The sequence below is a fragment of the Delphinapterus leucas genome, chromosome 7 (assembly GCF_059928025.1).
Source record: "Delphinapterus leucas isolate spDelLeu-1000000601 "Yukka" chromosome 7, BTC_Dleu_Yukka2, whole genome shotgun sequence".
In the NCBI taxonomy this organism is placed as follows: domain Eukaryota; kingdom Metazoa; phylum Chordata; class Mammalia; order Artiodactyla; family Monodontidae; genus Delphinapterus; species Delphinapterus leucas.
The window spans coordinates 35,057,636-35,078,888 of NC_143135.1; the positions used below are offsets into that span (position 1 = coordinate 35,057,636).

Sequence of the window (21,253 nt, forward strand, 5' to 3'; positions counted from 1 at the left end):
CTTCAAGAGAGCAGGGACCTTTTTTTCCCTCCCTCCCTCCCTCCCTCCCTCCCTCCCTCTCTCTCTCTCTCTCTATCTCTCTCTCTCTCTCTCTCTCTCTCTCTCTCTCTATCTCTGCCATGGATGCAAAGCATATGGGTTTGCTCATTTCATTTCAGCACCCTGTGAAGTGCCTGGAAAGTGCTGCTATTAATAGTAACAGCTCACCTTTACTGAAGCCTTACTGTGCCTCAGACATGGTCTTCGAGTGCTTTATTTATATGATCTCACCACAACTCTCTGGCATCAGTGCTATTACCATCCACATTTCACAGATGGGGATAAAGGTTGATAAAACCAAGGAAGCTGCTCAAGGTTGCAGAGCTGGTGACAGTGGGAACTGGAGAAAGAGGACTCTGGAGTGTGAGCCCTCCCCAGAGATACTCCATCAACATTTGTTGAATGAGTAATTGAATAACCGTCTGTTTCCAGAGTGCCTAATGACTTGACTCTCAAATGTAAAAGATCCAAATCAGCGTTATCAGCAAGGTTGAGAAGTATGTCACGTTAATAGTCTTTGGAGTTGCTTGGAAATTGCCAAAGTCAAAAAGTTAAAGCCATGAAAATAGGACTTTTATTAGAGGAGATCTAAGGTCATCTTCCTCATAGAAGACAAGGTCACATTTACTCCGAGTTTTTCTATCTCTTTCACTTAAGTTGATGCCTCTTAGAAGGAGGAATCATGCCTCATTCACCTCCATGAAGCCTGAATGACAGGTGACACTGAGCCTGTCCCATGGTCAGTGCTCAGAGACAGGTAGTCAGATTGTCAGGCTCCATTACCAGGGAAGATTTTACAAACCTGAATTTTAAAAAGGAAACTGAAAAACGTAGCAGGGTCTTGAGAACTGACTATCAGATAACCCTACTGGAAAAAAATCACATGGGTGCAGATGCATGAATGGTTTCAAGCTCACTCATCCATCATAGAGAAGGGGAGGCTGTGGAGGGAGACTCCAAACACAGACGGCTTCTTATACAGAGGAAGGACATCTTATGATCTCCATCTCCCCTCAGAGGTGAGAAAGAGGAGATGGCTTAATTAATTGCTGGGTTTTAAAAAACTGCAGTGCCAGACCTCATATTTTGATAAACTATAAAACGTTTCCCTTATCCATCCCTGGCTTTTATAGGTACCCATAACTGCACTGCACATGAAAGGGTATACAGTTGAGACAATTCTGTGTACTGGGTGAAAAAGCACGGGCTTGCACCTTGCTCAGACATAATCTGCATTCTTACCTTTGCCACTCCAAGAAGAATTTACTATAATCTTCTAAGCTTCTGTGTCATAATCTGGAATATTCCATATTATTGGAATTCTCATAGAAATGAGAAGGAAATGTGACACTTAAAGTAGGAGCCCAGTGTCTGGCATATAATTAGGGCTTGTTTAATGGCAGCTGCTATTATTTTCATCAGTATTATCATTTAATTATTTTTCTGGGGGAGTAAGTATATTTGAGGGGATATGTGTTAACATCAAGCTGCACAAAATGGTCCTTCCAAAAAGAAAGAGAGAAAAAAGCTACCATATAAAAGAAAACATCCTTTCTAAAAGAGCCATCTCACATTGGAATAGTGCACTTCTAGGTAGAAGCTAAGAATATGGACTCTCCAATCAGACTGCCTGGTTCAATCTAAGCTCTAACCCTTATTAGCTGTGTGGATAGAACAAGTTACTTAATCTTCCTGCATCTTAGTTCATCCATCTATAAAACAGGGTAATAATGGTACTCACTCTTGGTTGTGAGAATTAAACAAGACAATATGTAAAGCACCTACCACAAAGTAGGTGCTCAGTAAATGCTGTTATTTCTCTAGGGATAAGAAGAGGTTATTCAACCTCTTTTTATGCAAAATTTTGGGATTATCCAATGATGCAGGACATGCTCAGAATGCTTTGGGGACAGTTCCAGTTCTTGCACTGAAAAGTAATCTAGGTACTTATATCCACGATCTATTTTAGAGATTTTAAAAACAGAATCCTGGCTACACAGGGACATGTTATTTATATTTGTATAGAAAAAGATAAAGAATATATATCTGATTTTATGCTAACACACCACACAAAGCAGTTGCTAAAATGCATATGCCCTCAAAGCCCCAAATAGACATGCACAAATATAGAGAAAAACATGGGGAAAAGAATGTACATCTTTTCCCAGGCATGGAAAATACACACTTTTGTAAAAAGGTAATTAAAACCTGCCTATCTAACAGGGGACTTCCCTGGTGGTCCAGTGGTTAAGACTCCACGCTTCCAGTGCAGGGGTTACGGGATCCATCCCTGGTCAGCGAACTAAGATACCACATGCTGTGCAGTGAGACCAAAAAAAAAATATGGGCTAACAAAATAGACTTCGTAAAGAAATATATTTCCCATGGATTTGTGCTGCCTCTGTGCTCCAATGTAATTTTATAACATTTAGTTTACAAAAATTGACTAAGGAGATATTTAGTATATTGCTCTGCAATGCAACATTTAATTTTATAGCATGGATAATGCATTTCTTTTTACAAATGCATCAGTTTCTTGATAGCATCAATAAGCTGCTTCAGTCATTAAACACTATGTGAGAAACAAGTACAGCTACAGATTTCCTTACTGAAACACACAGATTAGTTTTCAGCTCATAAAGCCACTACACGGGTTACTTGCTTGGTGTCTGCAGTCCACGCACTGAAGTTGGAAAGGAAAGCTCAGCCAACTTGAATGACAGACTGTACACACATTAAACCTTTGGATGGATTCGCAGCACCCATCAGATACAGATGAAAATGGCTAAGGGCTTCCCTGGTGGCGCAGTGGTTGAGAGTCTGCCTGCCGATGCAGGGGACGCGGGTTCGTGCCCCGGTCCGGGAAGATCCACATGCCGCGGAGCGGCTGGGCCCGTGAGCCATGGCCGCCGAGCCTGTGTGTCCAGAGCCTCTCCGCAACGGGAGAGGCCACAGCAGTGAGAGGTCCGCATACCGCAAAAAAAAAAAAAAAAAAAAAAAAAAAAAAGAAGGAAAATGGCTAAGATGCACTCAGTGCTCTGCAGGATCTAGCCCTGTTAGCTCATCACCACCCTCCTCTTCCACTCCAAAATTCAAAGTCCTTCCTTGCCTCTGAACGTGCACACGGGCTGTAACATCATTGCCTGCTTGGCCGCCACCCCTCCAAACCACCACCCTATGTTAAATTCCTATAATATGTCATCAACCCTACCGGATTTTAAAAAAAAAAAAAGGAACAACAGCTAATTCCTATACCTTCTTCCTGGTTCAACTGACGATTACTTCCCCAGAAACCAGGGGCCTTTGTTGACCCAGAAACTAGGTCAATTTACAGTCACACACTCTTGTGATAGCCTGTATTATTTTTACAGCATGTATCACAACTGTCATTAAGTAATTCTTTGAATTGATCTATGTCTTCCCACAAGATTATAAGGACCCAAGAGGACAGGCACCACGTTTGTTTTTGCTTTGCTTTGGATCCACTGCTTATGCTAATGCCTGACACATAGTAGCCACTCGGTGACTATTTGCTGAGTTAAGTTTCTGTTATTCTTGACACAACTCTAAATGTCAAGGTGTTATTGTCATTATCAGCCTGTTTGGACACTAATTTACAGTGAGAGTGAACACTAATATTATTACAATAAGTGTAAAAGAAAGTGCACATACTTAAGGCCAGATAGATCTGGTTTCAAGTATGAGCTCTGCTACTTGCTAGTTTTATATAACTTAACTTGAACAAGTAAATAGTTCCTCTCAACCTCACTTCTTTCATGTATTAAATGAGATCTAATACTAGTTTTCTCACACAGTTTTTGTAAAGTTTAAAAAATGAATATAATGCACTTATCACAGCCCCTTACACATTACAAACATTAAGTAGAAATGCCTTTATTAAGATGAAGAAATTGTAGCTCCTATCCTTATCTAATATAAAGCTACATCATTAAGATCATAAACATTGGAATAATGACTGGAATGAAGAAGAGTTGGTTCTTTATCAGGAATGATTAAAAATAACTTACATTTTCTAAAAGTTCCCAGTTTACTCATCAATTAGGAAAGGCTAAAGAGGAACTCTTCTTGACAAAATATTTGTTTTTAAATCAGTTCTTATCTTGTCACTGAGGAAGTGGGAGTAATGAAGAGCAGGAAGGTGAAACATTTTAAAAATCATCGTATGAAATGAAAAAAAACTGTTACATTCAGAAAATATACATTTAAACTATTCTTTAGGCTTTAAGGGACAGTATAGGGTGAGGAAGAGAGCTCTGGTGTTTTTGAGCTGTAATCAAAGAGAAGTTATACCAATTGCTTGCTGTGTGACCTTGAGAATGTTACCTTACGTTTCTGCATTAATAAAATAAGGATAATTATGATAAATTACACTTGCTCCAAAGAGCAGATGTAAAACTGAAATAAAAGTATACATATGTTACATGTTTAACATAGTGTGTGGCGCATAGTAAATTTTCTGAAAAATGGGGGCTCCTTGGGCTTGTCTGAAGGTTAACTCTACCTAGGAAGTTTGCTTTCTTCAAGGCATTTTAGAGCCTCGTTGCTCCACAATACTCTTCCTTTTGATGAAATTCCTATAACATGGTATCAACCCCATGGGATGATCAAAAGAAACATGTTTGACATACAGCACCTAAGCAGTTCAAAGAGGAAATTAAACCATTCACTGTGTATAATTAGAAATAATGTCAGTGGCTTGTGATTTTATCAAAAGGTAATGTCATAAGAAAATGGTTTCCTACCGCTAAATAAAACTTGAAAGTAAAGTTGAAGAAGTGGTAGTATGTTGGGGAGGACGGAGAGAAAAGGAAAACAGAATTTTATAGAAATGAAATAAAAAATAATCTCTTGATGCTCTCTTCTTCCTAGAAGGCAATAATCTTGGAAATGGAATCACATGCTCTATGGTAAGAGAATAAGACACTAATCGATTATTCCTTACAGAGATATTTGATGCTGCTCCATCACATTTCCATTCCTATATACACTTTAGGCATTTTTCTTCAAAATCTGACAAAGAAATGCAGGGTCTTACAGGTCACATTTCCCCTGGATGACCTCCTAGAAGCCCTCACAGAGGGAGAGTTTAGGGAGGCTGAATTTGCCCTCATTCTCAGCAGCTTTCTTCCTTGGTGTCTTAGCTCAGCACCTGAATTTTCAAGTCAGGTTGGCTTCCTTTTACACAATGTTGATGCTACATCCACCAATATTGTTATCTTTGATAACTCCATACCGTGATACATTATAGCCTACTTTACATGCAGATTCTCCTTTCAGCTTTACAACAACCTCAGGAGGTATTTACTGTTTTATCCCCATTTTATAGATGAAGACACTGAGACTCTGAGCAGTTGAATAACTTTCTCAAAGTCCCTCAGTGGTAAGTGACAAGGCCAAGGTTCCAACCTAGAGCTGCCCGATTCTACACAGCCCGTGGTCTTTCCTACATGTGTTTAGTAATGCTAAGCACTTGGTTTCACACAAGCTTTTTGTTTAGTTTGGTTGCTACCCGTGACCAATAGCTCGGAATCCTTCTGAGTCGAAATAAGAACAGAGAACCATACTCACTAACTTTAAGAAATTAATTCTGAATGCTAGTTTTACTTGCTTCTGTCACTGACCAATTAAAAATTGATCTTGGGTTCAACTTGACCATTTGAGCTGCAGGCTGCTGAACTGTGGTTCAATCTGCTAGTTTAAAGCAGTGGTTCAGATGAAGCTCTCTTCTGAAAAGACATAAAAAGCTTTTGGCTTTTAGCTTAGAATTAAAGCTAGGGAAATGCATCACCATATTTTATCATGGTAGATCACAGAATGAATGCTTCTGTCCTGGGCTAGCTTTTGAGGGATGTGGTTAGATTTCTGCTCCACTGCTGTAGTTAGATGTTCAGAACAGACTGCCTAGAAAGGAATCATGTCTGCCTGAGTCCAAAACAATTACATATTCACCATGAGCCATTGTTCTTTTCGTGTGTGTGTGTGTGTGTGTGTGTGTGTGTGTGTGTGTGTATGTATCTGTAAATATGTATGTGTGCTTGGGAATGGGTACAAAATAATTTTGTAAAAGGAAAAAGGAACTGTCCTTTTAATTATTTTTTCCTGTTATCTGAATTTGCTTTTATCTCATTAAAAAACGCACACACACACATGCATGTATGTATTAGGGGCTAGCTGCAAATGGATTAAATGGACTGTTTCCATCCATAACAGATCAGGTATAAATCTATTAAAGCTTCATGGATACTAACATCTTTTAAATTTTAATTAGCCAAAGAGCTGTCAGTGTTCACAGCCATGACACCTTTCGTGAGAAAACTGTATCCCCTGATGTAGAGTCACCAAGGACCATTCAAGCAGAGCAATAATGCAGCAGTAATGCAGTCAGAGTGTTCATTTTTAGAGCAAATATCCAAAGAAACACATAAATAAATTGCATAACTGAAAAGGGAATAATGAGAAGAGACACACTGTCAACATCCTAATTCTTCATAGAACAAACCTATAGTTAAAGAATCTAATTTCCATTCACGGCATAAAATAAGATTAAAAAAATTCAGACCCCTTTTATGCCTGATGACTTTGGCTTCTATTGTCCCTAAATGTTATTACATCTCAGAGTCACAACGGTAAAGTTGAAAGATACCACGGCTAATTAAAACAAAAAAAAAACTTCCACAGAATCAGATGGGAAAAAATATATTCCCCTTTCACCTGAAGTGTAAATAACCTTGCATTCATAATTTCATACACTTTCCTATAATCTCCTTATCTCTGATTCTGGCATAAATCCAATTGCAGAGTACAACCTATGATAAATGAGAGAATGAGCTTTCTCATTTATTAAATGAAGTCAATGAGAGTTTCATCTGGCAAAGCATCACTGAAAGGAGAGAATCGAGGATGTTAATTTCAAGGAGAAGATTGCTTTCAGAACCTCCAACTCAAAAGAAGATAAAAAGGTTGATATATTGCAATTCGTGCAGAGGCTCCTAGTGCACAAACAGAAGTTTCCTGAACTTCCCGTCATCACCATTATTATACTTTGGAAAGAATCAGAAAGGAGATGCGTGTGAACTCATGAGCAAGTCGAACTAGTTGATGTAGTTTATGTCCAGATTTTCAGCTCTACTTCCTAACATGATTTATTGGGTGCACCTTTATTCCACCAGATGTATCACTAATTGATCCACTTGTATGGATGAAATGACCCATCACATCAGGAGATTGACCAGCTGCTCCAATGAGTTGATTAATTGTTTCAGTTATATTGACAATTTGGCTTGACCCAAAGACTCCGCCTCTGCAGATGCAGAATTCTGAGTGTCATATCCAAATTAAAAACACTAGGCTCCAATAGATAAAAGGTGCAAGGACATGGGCAGACATTTCAGAGAAAAGGAAACAACTGGCTAATCAACATAATTTCAGCCTCATTAGTAATTAAAAAAAAACATTAACAAGTACCAGTTTTCACTAGCCAAATTAGCAGACAGAATTGATGCAAAATAATTCATATCCTTTGACCCACTAATTCCACTGTGAGTATGGTCTCGTTGGAAAACAATCAATATGGAAAAATGTGCACTAAGATATTCACTGCAGAGTTAGTTACGATTATGAGGATTTGGAAACTGAAATGTCCAAAAGTGTGTGAAAGGTTAAGATGATTGTAAATGCTCACAACAGAAAAACATGCAGCTATTTTCTTAAAATGATGCTTATGAAATGTTTATAAGAAATGTAATATATACATAAAATCTATATTGCCTTAGACTATGCAGTGGATACAGTTTGATAGCCTCTGTTCACCACATGGCTTTGTAGCATGACGCATTTGCTCTGCTATTTATCATATTCTCTTCATATCTCTTGGAAACGTCCTTTTGATAAACACATTGCTGCATTTTACTTGCTAGAATGGCAATAATGATTAATTTGAATGCATTTATGCTTGTCACCCAACAGGCATCAAACGATTCTCTAAGTACCCCTAGAATCTACGTGCTTCTCAAGTCTTTTGCAGTGTAACAATCCTTTAAATAGCAGATTTTTACTGCTAAATTTCGAATTCAATAACCATAAATAAAGAATAACACATCTTCACCTGCACATTTTTCACACTGAGCTCCGAGTAAAACATCATTTCTTATTTCCTTGATGCCTCCTGTCATTCCCAAGGAAAGACTGACCACACATTCAGAGAAGAAAGTTAAATGTTACTTCAAAATACAATTAAGCCTCAAGGTTTGTCTCTTAGAACAAATGATGGCACCCTGGAAATTTTGGTGGCTTAGTAAATCTTGGTGATCAAAGTGGCTTTCTATTACCTAACAAATCAAATTTGGACTCTCTTGTGTGGCACTGAAGACCTCTCCACTGTGCCTCCTCTGCATGGGTCCGTCTTCTTCCCATATTACTTCCTCACATAAATGAAATGTCTTAAAAGACCAAGATATCCAATGTTTTATTGTCCTTTCTTACACCATATCCTTCGTCCTGGAATGCCTCCTCCTATCTTCCACCACCACATTCCTTAACAGGAATGACTATAAATTTATTGGGGGCCTCCTATGTGCTGGGAACTTTTGGAAGCACTTGGGATACACCTTGAAGCAAAGCAGACAAAGGTCCCTGCCCTCACTGGAGTTTGCATCCCTGAATAGGAGAGACAGAAGATAAACGATGGAGAATAATTAAGCAGAGGATACAGAATATAGAATATTAGAAGGTGAAAATGCTAAGTAAAAAAAAAAACAGAAAAACACAGTAGGATAAGGGAGATTAGGAGCACAGAAGATACAATGTAAGCCGTGAAGAAAATGTAGGCTCTAAATTAGCATAAAAACATGGGCTGCAAATGTCTGTGCTTTAGAGAAGAGAGTAAAATTTTATTTTTCAAGCAAAAGTTGATTTATCTGAGATCACATGGCTAGTTAGTTCAGCCCAAAGGACTAGAATTCAAGTCTCCTGAAGGCCATTCCAATGTTCTTTCCCATTACAAGCTCTTGCTACATCTGTGTTACATATGGGGTAAAAAGAATGGGTTTGGGAATCAAAAGGTCCAAGGTTCAAGGCCTGTCTCTTGGACAAGTTACTTAACTCTTTTCCCTAAAACCTTTTCTACCTAGAAAATGAAGATAATTACAGTACCTACACCACAGACATGCACAAAGGCAAGAGGAAATGATACACAGAAGACATTTTGACAGTGCCTGAAATATTGTAAGCACATGTTAAATGCTATTGTAACTTTTTGTTTGTTTTTAAATCTCATTAGAATACCAAACACCTATACCATAACAATGAACAGCAGATGCCAGCTTAGATATTAACATTAAATGAGCATCTACTGTATGTAAAAGTTTATACTGCTTAGAGATGTCATACATGTGATGAGTAAATTAGAAGCTTTCATGTCAGTGGCTTTTTTATGTTGTTTTTTATAGGAAGCTGACTGCTAGAAGGTTTCAGAGATCAAACAAAGCTGAAGGTCATGGTAGCAGATGCAGCTCTCCTTCTTAAAACAGTGGACTTGGATATTAGTTCATCTTTGACAAAAATTGACTTTTCACAATGCCCTCTAATTTTCTGGAAGAATAAATGCTTCAATTTCTTCCACGATATAAAAAATCATACCAACCTGGAAAAAGGTATATTTTTATAAGAAGAACATCTTTCTGAAATGTATCCAGGCCTCCAATAAGAGCAATTTGAAATATATCTTAAGGTGTATTTCTATCCACAAACACACATCTGTATTTTTTAGGTACTCATCTGATAGCATCATACATGTTTTCTTCTAGACTCTAATCACCTTGAGGAAAGAACCAGCTTTTCTTTACTCACAATTCCTAGCACACTGTTCCTAGCTTCACTCATAGTAGGAACAATAACTATTATGGAACAATAAATGTCTGGTTAACACATGGATCAATACATATCTGGTGCCTTGGCTTATCCTTAGTTGCTGAGAAGAGTCCTGATACATCACAAAAGAGGAAATAGTTTCCATATATTTCTGTATAAAGGCAGAAGCTAGAATAACAATGTCATTGTTATTGGTGGATCCTAATGAACCCGTCTCTCATGTAGAATCTCCTTTCTATTCTATTCTATTCTTTCTATTCTATTCTATCTATTCTATTCTATTCTGTTCTATTCTATTCTATTCTACTGTACTCTATTCTATTCCATTCTATTCTACTGTATTTTTTGGCTGTGTCATACCATACGGCATGTGGGATCTTAGTTCCCCGACCAGGGATCGAACCCATGTCCCCTGCATTGGAAGCATGGAGTCTTAACCACTGGACCGCCAGGGAAGTCCCTCTCTTTTCACTTTAATTTTGGGCTTGGCGGTATGACTTGCTCTGAGGTAATGACCTCAACGAGTATCATAGAAGCAGAGCTTGATAAGCACTTACACACTGGGGCTGGCTTGTCTTTCCACATTGCTCCCTTTTGGAGCGCATCCATCATGCAGTAAGAAAGCCTGTCTAGCCTAACGATGGCTGAGATGTCACATGGAGGAGAACAGAGATGCCTCAGCCAACTAGCATCAACTGCCAGCCCATGAGGATGAGATTATCTTGGACGTTCCATGCCCTGGATGAGCCACCATCTGATTGTAGCCTCACGCATAATCCCAGCTAACAACACATTGAGCAGAAGAACCGCTCACTGAGCCCAGCCAACCCCAAGATCACACGAAAGAATAAACCATTGTTGTTTTAAGCCACAGCACTCCAGGTTGTTTGATGTGCAGTAACAGATAACTGAAACATAAAGGCAAAGATCACATACTTAAGAGTCAGACAAGCGTGGGTCCTAGACTCCCTCTGCCACCTACCAGTTTTGAGACCTCTTGGCTCATTGCAGAACCTATTACAATTTAGATTCTTCATCTATAGAGTGGATAAAGACACCAACCTCACAGAATTTCTGTGAACATGAAATGAAATAATGCCACACCTAGCAAGCACGCCCAGGATAGTTAGCTGTCATTGTGAGCAATGCTGAGGTAATAGAAATAATGTGGACTTAATTTCTTTTTAAAAAAATTTTTCTTTTGGGCTTCCCTGGTGGCGCAGTGGTTGGGAGTCCACCTGCCGATGCAGGGCACGCGGGTTCGTGCCCCGGTCCGGGAAGACCCCACATGCTGCAGAACGGCTGCACCGGTGAGCCATGGCCACTGAGCCTGCGCCTCCGGAGCCTGTGCTCCACAACAGGAGGGGCCACAACAGTGAGAGGCCCGCGTACCGCACCAAAAAGAAAAAAAAAAATTTTTTTTCTTTTAATTTTTATTGGAGTATAGTTGATTTATAATGTTATGTTAGTTTCAGGTATACAGTAAAGTGAATCAGCTATACGTACACATATATCCACTCTCTTTTAGATTGTTTTTCCATATCCATATAGGACATTACAGAGTATAATATGGACTTAATTTCTTGGTAGTGTTATTGATGCAAATCTCATTTGGTAGTTCAACCTGAGCTATATATTTTATCACTTTTCTTCACTGTCTCCTTAGCCTCTGTCAGATCCAGACCTTAAGAAAAGTGTTAGGAAAGTAAATGGAAAAGACTGTATTTCAGACATTCCTCCTAACCACTTTTCCCGACCACCTGGCCTCCACTCTCATTCCCCCACCTCAATCGCTCATCCACCCAGCAGCCAAAGTGACCTGTCCAAATTTTTAAACCACTTCCCATCACTCTCCAACTTTAAACCTACCTATGGTCTGGCACTGGTACCTGAATGAATCCCAAAGCCCTTCATCTGAGCCAGAATCCTAGCTGACCATCACCACATCCCTCTCTCATTGCAGAAGGGAAAGAGGAGGGCCAGGCAATGTCCTCTCCAGCGAAACCAGTCGTCTTGCTTCTTCAAATGCCCGGAGCTCTGCCTGACTCAGTGCTTTCCCTTCCCTGTTCCTGCTACTTGCATGAGATGTTCACGTCTCTCAGGCATCATTCAGAGATAAGCTCAGATGCCACCTCAGAAAAGCCTTCCCTGATTAGCTCAAGCAACCCACATCTTCAGTCCTTCAACCACCAGTTGCTCTCAGTTACAGTACCCTTGTTTTGTTTTGTTTTGTTTTCTTTCTTCCTCCCTTAGAACTTGACATAATTTTCATTATTTGTGTTTTCAGGCTCACTGCCTAATTTCCCTTCTGGCAAATGAAAGTCCTATGATATCAGGGTCATATTACATGACATGGAAATTATGTGAAGTTTAAATTGCAGTGTCCGTAAGTAAAGTCTTATTAGAACCCAGTCACATTTATTGTCTGTGGCTCCCGTTGCTTTAAAACGACAGCATTGAATACTTGTAACAGAGACCACGTGGCCCACAAAAACTACAATATTTACTATCTCACACACACACACACACACACAGAGCTGACCCTGGCCTAGAGCAGTGTATGACTTATTACAGGTGACCAAGCTGTATAAATCCGAGGGACCTTTTAAAAGGAAAAAAATACCCAAAAGTGAAATCTTCCAGGACCCAGGCACAGGCAACATCTGACCAGGAATACTTTTCCCCACGAAAAGCCAGTTAAGTACAAGTTTCTGCCTAGGCCCTCAAAAGTCTTCCAGGTTCTTTATTCTTCTCTGAACGCATTGTGTTTCCATAAGGGGCAGAATTCCAAGTCTGCGTTCTCAAGGGTTCTAACTGATCTACACACAGAGAAAAGCTAAATGAACAACACTGAAGATGTTTGGAAAAATTAAACACAGATTTCTTAATAAACCTGAAAATAGCTTAATAAAGCTGAAAATAGGCTCCTGGAATCCCAAGGCATGTTTATTTCTGTTGAAATAGATGACTTCGCATAGACTGTTATCAGCTCAGCAGGGATCCTGAGAGAAGTACTTTCCTCCTCCTGTGCATTTTAAGCTCTTTTCCAATGAAATTCAGCCGGATTCTACAAAAAGCATCTGTCAATCTGGAGGAAAACAATAACCATGGCCAAGTCATGCTAATACCCTCAGCTGCCCATTTCTGGAGTGCTCTAAACAGACATGAAATAGGCTCACTGGAAAAGATCAAGAGTTTGACAATCTTTTTTGTAGAAAGGTGGCTTCTTGGAAAAAGAAGATGAAAATATCAGGTGGAAGAGTGATAAGGTTATTCTCACTGGAAATGCTGTTGTGGTGGTTTGTTTATTTACCTGAACCAGAGGAGTGTGGTGAATGTTCGAGCCATGGGCATGCCTTTTGCTACCATGACAGAGGAGAGGGATGTGCAACTACGACAGACCCCAGGCAGAGCCTAGCCTATGGGCAGCTTCTCAGGGCCAACAGGGGAGTAGATGATGCCACTGCCATTAGAATGAAAGATGATTGAGGAGGGCAACAGATACAATGTCAAACGAAATGCAAGGCCATTTGCAGAAGGAGTGAGCAATCAAAATGGTATCGGAGCAGGGAGTTCACTCTGGAGCTGATCACCAAGGAAGAAAAGATGACATGTTTCTAGAGATCTAGTTCACTATCAAGGAGGCATTTGAGAGAGATGAAGGAAACAAGGGTGCTGGAAAGAACAAAATGATGAACCGTGCTCACAGAGATACTGATAGAAAAACATGAAAAAAACCAGAAAGGCTTTGAAGAGCAGCACTGGGTTGAGAAGGAGCTTAAGAAAAACAATAAATCTTCCTAATCACAAGAATTAGAGTCAACTACGATGAGGCGTCTAATCAGGTTCACTAATCAATGTAAAGAGTTCATTCCAAAAAAATCACTTCACAGAAAAATCAGATGCTCCCTTTTAACCTTGAAACTCTTACCTTTTAGATAAACATCATTAGGGCAAGGTTTTGTAGGTAAAATGAGTTCAACAGTAATTACATGCAAAATAAGAAAGGATGGGAGTTAAGAGTAAAAGCTGTATCAGGTAATGGGCAGATAAGTGGCTTGTGATGGTATTAAGAGCTCTCCCAGTCAGGATCCTCCCCTCCTGTCTCCTACTTCTCCTTTCTTTTTCTTTCTCTCTCTCTCTCTCTCTCTCTCTCTCTCTCTCCCTCTCTCCCTCTCTCCCCCATAGAGGCACAACTTACTCTGGGAAGATTTCTGATTTCTCCTCTTCTGTGCTCTCATGGCGCCTTGCTTATACCTCTATTACAATACTTATCACACTCCATTTCGTACCTCAGAGATACTGCAGGTTCGGTTCCAGACCACCACAATAAAGCAAAAATTGCAATGAAGCGAGTCTCACAAATGTTTTGGTTTCTCAGTGCATATAAAATTTATGTTTACACCATACTGTAGTTTATGAAGTATACCACAGCATTATGTCTAAAAACACAAGGTACATACCTTGATGAAAAAAAATTTATTGCTAAAAAATGATGACCACCATCTGATCTGTCAGCAAGTTGTAATCTTTTTGCGATCATAACATCAAAGATCACTGATCACAGATCACCATAACAAATATACTAATAAAAACGTTTGAAATATTGCAAGAATGTTACCAAAATGATACAGAGACACGAAGTGAACAAATGCTGTTGGAAAAATGGTGTCAACAGACTTGCTTGATGTTGTTAAAAACACAATAAAGTGATGAACAATAAAACAAGGTATGACTGTAATTCCTGGATGATTGCTGATTCCCTCAGCCCCAAGGGATCCTGGAGAGAAAGGACATTGATAGGCAAGCTGCACCCTCAGTGGTTTGCACAGCACCCAGCTCAAAGCAAGTGTTCAATGGAGGTCAAACAACACTGAGGAACAAGTGAATAACTAAAAGAACAGATGGATGAAGTTACTGTGCAACAAGTACCTTGCTGCCGGCAAGAATAAAATTGGCATCCAAATAACCTAATTCCATCACAACATGAATACCTTGAAAAGGATCAATCCCAGAGACTTTTCTTACCATGGAGTAAACACGTTATTTATAAACCAGGCTTTCCAACATCTTTTTCTGGTATTTGGCATATAGTTGATTTGTGACACGACTTTTCACAGAAATTACATCTTTTATCAATCTGAAAAATCAAACCTAGATGAAGTACCCTAGGTATGGCTCCAGCCACAGCCTTAAATAGTTAAATATTATTTCATGTGAAATTCCTTTGCATTTCTTTCCACAATACTACTAATATTTCCAGAAATCTCGACTTCTTCCTTTGCTATTATAGATTTCTGCACAATAGCTTCAAAATCTATTTTCTTTCATTTTTCTCATTTCCCATGTTCCATTTAGGAGATAATATAAATGCCTAAATAGGAAGCAACTCCAAATATAAGGAAAATGATTCCTTTTTTATCAGTGATAAGATCTAAAAAAGAAAACAGGAAGAAAAAATATTCTGGGCAAAGTTGAATAACTCTGAGGGACACATTAATGAGATAACTATCTATGCATACTATTTGATTTATGGATTCAGTTATTACACATAGTTGTTTTGAATGCATTATTTAATAGGTGATATTAAATAATAGATTAATTTAGAATTATTACTTTTTCCTTTACCATGACATTGAAATAATTTCATTTAATCTCTTCCCATGAATCTTGACCTCAAGGTCTTCCCCAACCCAGTCATTTTTCAAGTTCTCTAAAGTTTTCCAAACCTATCATCATCCCATCTGTCTAAGTTGTTTGAGATAAAGCACTTTTTGAATCTGTATTTGATGCTTTCATTGGAAATCTCAAGCAAAGTCACAAGAATCCAATTGTATAATATTACGATTTATTTCCCCATTTGTCTAGTAGGTAAATATATGTGATCTCCACAGTGTGACCAAAACCTGAAATTTGTCATTAAGTGATTTTTAAAAGGCACATATATAATGACACTCAATACTTGCAATTATGACAATATGCTCCCAGGAATAATGACTCATTTTTTGTTGAGGGATTTTCTTTTTTGCCTCCTTTAAAAATTTATTCTACAGATAATTTCTATAAAAGCCCCAAACTGGCATAGCTAATGTCCTGTTTTTCCCTACTCCAAATACTTTGCCACTCAAAATCAAAGAACTGACAGAACACCTGTTAATATAAGAACATTATAAGGATTTGAATTTAAGGGAATTCTTTTTTTCTGAGGGATAAAAAAGGGGGAAATACCTTGTATTTGAACATACACAATATTTTCTTTCTCCCTTGTGGCAACAACCATTCATTTACATCTATTTGGCATGAACTAAATTTGGCATTAGCTCTAGCAAACCAGATGCTTAAGCAGGTGAAAGCCCAGACTAGTGTCTTTCTCAGTAGACACTGTTTTTACTCAGGCTGTGTTGGTTTTTAAGCATTTGCAAAATTGGTAACAAGATATTCCAATTTTTAAATTGCTTTGTGAAGTTGAGTCATTTTTGTTTTCCATTTTCAATGTATCTCTTTTCTCTTTTCCTTGCATTTCTTAGAGCAATCACAAATGCAATATATGTAGCTTCCCATGTCAGCAAATTCATTTCAATGTGAAGAAGACTTTAACACATTGAGTCCCAAGGTTATGCAAGTTGTCAGACAAACTCCAAGAACCAAGTGTCTCCCTTCAAAAAATTTCTAGCTCTGTAACAGCTTCCCGCAGACATTTTACATATTCCCAGCTGAGCCCCCAGTAATACTGTCAGTTTCTTGCAACCTCTGTAATGAGCCAGAACTGGATAAATTTATTCAAAATTCTCCTCTTTGCAAAATTCAGCATTGCTTTTCCACTTCCTATCATTATTTTATTCTCTTGTTTCAACAGCACATCATTTCTTTTCCATGTTTTGTCTTTTTTTATCTGCCACTACTACAAAGAAGCAGTTCGACTATTTGATTTACCATGTTCAACATGTGATGCTTGATTCCGGCACTATTCTCTTGATTAGATATTCTGCCTTTCTCATCCTGGGCTATCTAGACCACCTAAAATGTGGGGAAGCAGTTTAGTAATAGTGGTTAGACGCTGGTGCCACTGGCTTGATTTTAATCCTGGCTCCACTATTTACAATCTGATTGACCTTGAGCAAGTCAGTTACCTTTTCTGTGCTTTGGTTTCTTTGTCAATATAATTGGCTCATATGAAGATTAAATGAGTTAATATATGTAAACCATCTAGGACAGTACCTAACACAATATTAAGGGTTCAAAAAACGTTAGCAATAACTTTTCCTATAGATTATATTAGGAGATAGCTGTGGTATAATGAACAGAGATCTATTGGTGAAACCTAATCCACTTTCATATAAGAGTATGAGAAATTCACCATGTACAAACCCTCATGACCATTTAAACGTCTGGGTTCTAGAGCCACAGTGCCAGAACTGGAACTCAGGCTTCACCGCCTGTTAATTGTGTGACCTTAGACCAATTTTTTAACCTCTACATGCCTCAGTTTTCTCATCTACAAAATTGGGAATACAATAATAATCATCTGAGAATTAAATAAAATTCTCATCTAATATGAGAATTAAATAAAATTCTTCATGCAAAGCATGAAGAATTATGTATGGCACATAAGAAACAAAAAATTTATTAGCTAAAATCATCATTATCTTCAATCCAATTTGGTATGTATTTAATTAGTACCTACTACATACAATGCACTATATTGAGTAATACAAGATCCAGAACATGGGCTAAAATATCCCTATCCTCAAGGAGCATATAATATATTAAGGCTCAAGTCAAGTAAATAAAAAATTGATACAAGACAAAATGTGAAATGAACGAGTTCAAAAGTCCAATAAAAGGGTTTTGTGTATTCAGAGAGGATAAGGGGAGTATATCTGGATGGGGGTAATCAGAAACCTTCTCGTAAAGGAAGTACTTTTGGAACCTTGAATAATGGGTAGACTTGTAACAGGCAGAGAGACTCAACTGGGAAATTCCTTAATGAGAGGAATTACATTACATAGAAGGAAAAGATAAGGTTGTACTTAGGTAAATGAAGGTATCTTTATTGCCTGGAACATTATCTAGGAAAATTGGAACCTCTAAGAGTGGAAAGACAGTGTGAGCTAAAATTATGGAGGGTTTTGAATACATTACAAATTGAGGGAACAGAGTAATGGCAATCTAAACACTGCTTTAAGGAGACTTTTCTGATGCCAATGTTGAAAATGAACTAGAATGAAGGAAAAGAAGGAAAAGGTGAAGACCCCAGTTCTCCTTTTGTGTTCCTTAATTGTGATTTAAGTGGCTTACAGTAAAACAAAATGTAAGAAAATGAAATTAATAGAGCAAAATCAAGTAATAGAATGACAAGAGAAAATTTCAGAGAAGAAAAAATTGCTGAAGGCTTTTTCCTGTGTCTGCTAGTAGGCAAGGCAATGAGGGAAACTTTCAATTGATTAAATACCTCACATTATCTAGTACAAGAAGGGCACAAATTCATGGTGAAAAACACAGGTTTTCCTGATTCTTAGAGGCATCTTCCCTGTTGAACTTTTAAACAGATTCATTGTTTTCCCCAAAATTCATAGATGTCCCCTAACAAGATTTTGAATACCAGAAAGCTGAAGTAAGAATGTTAAAACATCCTTCTAGAAAACCAAATCTATGAAGATGGTGGTGAGGAAAGATATTTACGGAGTGATACCGTTTAGCTGTCCAACTTTGTATTGATATTTATTGACAGCAGAATTTAGCTTTAAACAAAGAAGAATAAACTGACAAACCTAAGATAAAAATTATGTAACAATAATACAGAAATCTTCTCAAGAAACAGAGGCGGCCTGCCAACTACCCATTTTATGGCCTTGAGGGCTTTAGTGCTCTCTAGAGAGAAGCAATCTTGTAAAGGTTCATACACTGGAGCCAAACAGGAGAATTTTGCAATAGATTAGTTCTTCCAATCCTCCACTCCTACCTGGGAATTCAGTCCATTCTTTTCTTCCTTCCTTTGACCTTCCTTCCATTAATATTTAGAACGAGCATACGCTAAGAGCTTGTCCCTGTCCTAGGTGCTGATGCTATAGTGATCGATGACTCAATTGTCCCTGTTGCCAAGGAACACATTGTATAGTAAGGTTGATGGGAAGGAAAGCATGTAATGACAACTGGAGAGAAAAACACTAAATAGGATACACAGAGGACTCTGGGGGAACTGGGAGTTCCTCCCTTCAATCTCAGCAGGGAATGGAAAGAGCTAGTCAAGGAAGGCTTCCCAAAGGTGGTGACAATTACATCTAGTCCTCTAGATGACAAGGAGATCGTCTCCTCAAGGGGAGAAGAAGCAAGACCACATACAAAGGCCTGAACTAGAAAGAATACATGGCTCTTTGACAATGAGCTCTGCTTGCACTCTCTTGTGACACTTCGTGTTGTTATCGGGATGGGGAGAGGGGGTAGAAATGGTGAACCTGGAGAAGGAAGCAGAGATCAGAATATGGAAGGTCTTTCATGCTGTGCTCAGTTGACTTTCTTTCAAGGCCAAAGGAAAGCTGTTCAATGAGAAGTGTTAGGTAAGGAAGTGACATGATCCTATTTCCCTTTTAGAAAGTTCAGGCTGAGTGCACTGTAGAAATAGATTTAAGTGGGCTAAACTATAGGCAGGACACAAGGTAGAGAAGGAACAGAGATTGGGAAGTCACCAAAGATGAGAAAGCCTAATGAGAAAGGAGGGGTAAGTGAGAAAGAAGAGAGATGGCTGGATTCAAGAAATAAAAAGGAGAGAGACAAGGGGACTTGATGAATAAGCAGGTATAGTTTGCTACCCTAGTTGAAAGTCAGTTACAAACCCATAATAGAATAATAGGTAAAGTAACTTATCCAGTAAATTCCAAAGACAGTAATGAATTAATAGCATTTCCCAGTTCTCCTCAGAACTAGCTTTTAGAATGGTATATAATGGATACTAATGAAAATAATAATTTATAAACTACACCAAGCACTAACCATTGGACAGGCACAGTGCTACCAGCTTTACGTGTATTTTCTTGCTCTATTTTCCCAACAACGCTGTGAGGTAGGTACAGTTATTATCTCATATTACATATAAGAAAAGTTAGGCAGTGTCACCCATATCATTCATTTTTTGGTTGATTCAATAAACATATTACTTATTTTGTATGTACCAGTCATTATGTTAGGGGATACAGAGGACAAGGAAAAAGAATACACGGTATTTGCCCTAGAGATGTTCATAGCTAAGTGAGAATATCAAATACTGATAAATGGAAAATTCCACTGTGGTGTCTTAGGTGCCATCACAGCAGTCTGGCCCAAAAACTATGGGAAGATTTTGGAAACAGTCATCTTTAACAAAGAGGGGAATCTTCAGCTCAAATGTACCTATCAGCATACATTCCCATTGGCAGATAAAAGCCAATAGTTGGGCTACTGTCTGCAGTTGGGCTGGCTGTGCAGTGAATAAATTTCCCTAGCCATGAGAGAAAGGGGTACAGAGTGGGGAGAGTGGGTTAAGGTAGTACAGGTTCATGTAGCATTGGAGGTAGGGGGACTTCAAGCCAAAAATCCATCCCTTCTCCACTCATCAAACCATGCCCTCTGGTTCCAGGTCTATATCTGCCCAGAGGAAAGTACCATACAGGTCAGTGGCAGCCATGGCCAATGACATGTTTAGTGTCCAACAAAAGGAATACCATCATTATTTTATAACTGACTTCTCCCTGCTTGCCTTGTTCTTCAAGAAACACCTCTAGATAGGGTTGAAGGTAGTCATTTCCTCCTCAAATTAAATCCCCTCAAACTAGCGTTTGGTTTTCCAAACCCTGAGCCCTGACATTATACATAACGAGGATAGGTGAGATTAAGGCAATGTAAGACAGAGTCTTTTGGAAACCATAAGGACTTTTTCAGGTCTCAGTCCAATGTCTTTAACTTATGGCCCAAGAACCATGGTAGGATCCAAGGGTTATAGCTGAGACACAGAGGTTTCCAAAATTATTAAGGATTTACTATTTTTTTCAATCTCCCTTCTATCTGCAAGCTATTCCTGCCGATAAAACTACTGTAAATTTTTATAGTCATTGCTTTTATTTCCTACTTGAGTAATAAATATTTCCCAGCACTAATAAAATTATCATTTTTGTTTGTGTTTCTCCCACCTATGACCTTAGAATTACTGTAAATAAAATATATTATAATAAAATGACAGTAAACATTCAAACGAGCTCAGTGTTTTTCATTTTCTTATGTACACTCTCTCTTTGAAAGAGAGATTAAAAGAAAGTAAACCATGGAAGATTGTAAAGCAGTGAGCATGGAGTTT

The 21,253-nt window shown here is 38.5% G+C and overlaps 1 protein-coding gene across 2 annotated transcripts in view; it reads right to left on the reverse strand.

Moving 5' to 3' along the window:
- The window catches only part of NELL1 (neural EGFL like 1), an 853,841-nt gene that overhangs the window by 265,686 nt on the left and 566,902 nt on the right, over positions 1-21,253 (reverse strand). The window lies entirely within an intron of this gene.